This window comes from Elephantulus edwardii, unplaced genomic scaffold (assembly GCF_000299155.1).
Source record: "Elephantulus edwardii isolate Elephantulus edwardi_28Jun2011 unplaced genomic scaffold, EleEdw1.0 scaffold00203, whole genome shotgun sequence".
Lineage (NCBI taxonomy): Eukaryota > Metazoa > Chordata > Mammalia > Macroscelidea > Macroscelididae > Elephantulus > Elephantulus edwardii.
This window is the reverse complement of record NW_006399953.1, coordinates 6,005,940-6,008,524: the sequence shown is the minus strand read 5'-3', so window position 1 is coordinate 6,008,524 and position 2,585 is coordinate 6,005,940.

The following is a 2,585-nucleotide window of genomic DNA, read 5'->3' as shown; positions in this document are numbered from 1 at the left end:
TTAGCATTAAGCACCTTTAACCTTCATGGATAAGCTTCTACTTGCTTTTGCCAAGAGAAAGAGTGCTTGAGTTACAGAAAGTATAATTAGCTTCAAGAATTTAGCCTTTTCTAAACTTCCCATTCTCAAAATAGATTTTGATATGTACATGAGTTTTCTGAGATGACACTGCCTCTATTTCTATAACCATTTCACCTGGACTATCAGTCCTATGAATGTATCCCTACCTGTGGTTATTGAAAACAGAATAGCTGCCTAATGACAATTAAGTACATATTATTTGAAGAGGAGAAAATAAGCTTTGAATCGAGTTATGTAGGCATCCTATCAATAGAATTTTTTTCCCACACTAGTCAATGACTAAACCTAAATTGTAAATGTTTTTAAAGTGTTAATTCTCCTGCATCAAACTTGTATTAAATAATTTCATCCACTTACAGGAGGATGTAGAAGAGAGAGAAGCTGGGCCCTAGTTCCTAAGTCTGAGTTAAATATTGTCCCAAGTGGTTTATTTTGATACACGATAAAAATTACCTTGTTTGAGGTAAACCAGTAACTAACTGTAAAATCACAGAATGTGCCCATCATATTTTTCAGGACAGGTAATTTTTAGTGTGGGGTGAATAGGTAAAAATTGTATGGTATTGCATTTAAGTTCTGACGAACTGAATCTGTAGAGAAATCTATGCAATATATCATTTGTTTGGATTAGTTTTGACTGGGGGGAGGGGGGAGGAGGAATTCTGAAATATCCCCATAGCAGATTTCTCATCAATTCAAAGTCCTCCCCCAAAAAAACCCCAACTCTCAGAAACCATGGTGTGCGGTGGTGGAAAAGAAAAGCTCCCTCAGTTTTTTGGAGGGAATAACTTTAAAAATACTTAAATGGCTAAGTTTACTTGGTGCAGTAAAGAATTAAACTTGTCAATTTTAACATTGCTCTTAAATCTGAAATAAACTTAAGTGATTTTCTGGTAGTGAAAAAAAATATATCTAAAACTTAGGGAGCAAAACAGCTGCTCTACAAATATCAAAGACAAGCAGTTTGAGGCCACTAGCTGCCCCACAGGAGAAGGATGAGCAGTCTCCTCCTGTGTGATTGATTGCCTCTGAAAATCCACTGAAGGATCAGCAATGGGTCCATTCTGATATTATGGCACACAACAACAATATATGTAAAACTTAAAACTTTAAAGTTACATGTCACTTTTGTGAAAGAGTCCTGGCAGCACAGTGGTTAAGAACTCAGCAGCCAAATAAAAGGCAACAGTTGAACCACCAGTCAGAGAAAATGTATTTCTGTCACAATAGTAGCCTCGTCAATCCTATGGGACAGTTCTACTCTGTCCTAATAGGGGAACAGGGGAACTGGGAGTAAGAATCAACTTGGTAACAAGGTCATTTTTAGAAGGGGAAGCAAGGCTTCAGAAGTATGTGACAAGAACCACCAGTTTTACCGATTTCTTGAGTTTCATTGTTGCTGCTGTTGTGTACCATAGAGTTGAAACTGACCCATAGCTGACCACCAGAAGGGTTTTTAGAAGCAGTTAATCACAGGGAAGGAGATTGTCCATCCTTTTCCAGTTGAACAGCTGGTGGCTTCAAACTGTGTGCCTTTGTGATTGCAGTGAAGCTTCTTGCTACTAGTAGTTCCATTAGCATTATGAATTATGGTATATACTCTATTCTGCTAAAGTATTGAAAAATGTAGGTTAAAAATTGAAAAAAAATAGCTTAGATCTTGGTTGAGTGGCCATTATTCAAAGCACTAGCATAGTTTTAAGTAAAATAATATCTATTTGTATAGGGCATGTAGTAATTTTATTTTATGTTGTTTCGCATTAGGAAAAATTAATCTGGAATGATTACCACTTATAATCTAATCAAATATGTAACTTACTTCAGAGACTAATTGCCAAAATATGGTGAAATAAAAAAGACTGATTTTATGTCATCTGTAGAAGAGGTAATGATGACTCATAAATATTAATAAGGAGTTTTAAGTGATTTTTTTTCAAATGGAAGTGAGAAAATAATGGTCAATTGAAGGTGTCTCTGCATTTGGAATACTTTTTAAAAAAATATTTTTAATAGATTTTTAAACAGCAAAAAATAAGGCCACAGGAATAGATAGTACACAAATTGATATATTTCAGCTAATAGATGCTGCTGCCCTGGATGTACTCACCAAGTTGTGCCAAGAAATCTGGAGAACAACCACTTGGCCAACTGACTGGAAGAAATCTATATTTATTCCCATTCCAAAGAAGGGTGACCCAACTGAGTGTGGAAACTATAGAACGATATCATTGATTTCACATGCAAACAAGATTCTACTGAAGATTATCCAAAAATGACTGGAGCAGCACATCAGCAGAGAACTGGCAGAAGTCCAGGCTGGGTTTAGAAGGGGTCGTGGTACTAGGGATATTGTAGCTAATGTTAGATGGATCTTAGCTGAAATCAGGGAATACCAGAGGAATGTCTATTAGTGTTTCATTGATTATGCAAAGGTGTTTGACTGTGTGGATCATAACAAACTGTGGCTGATTCTGGGAAGAATGGGAATCCCAGAATACTTGATA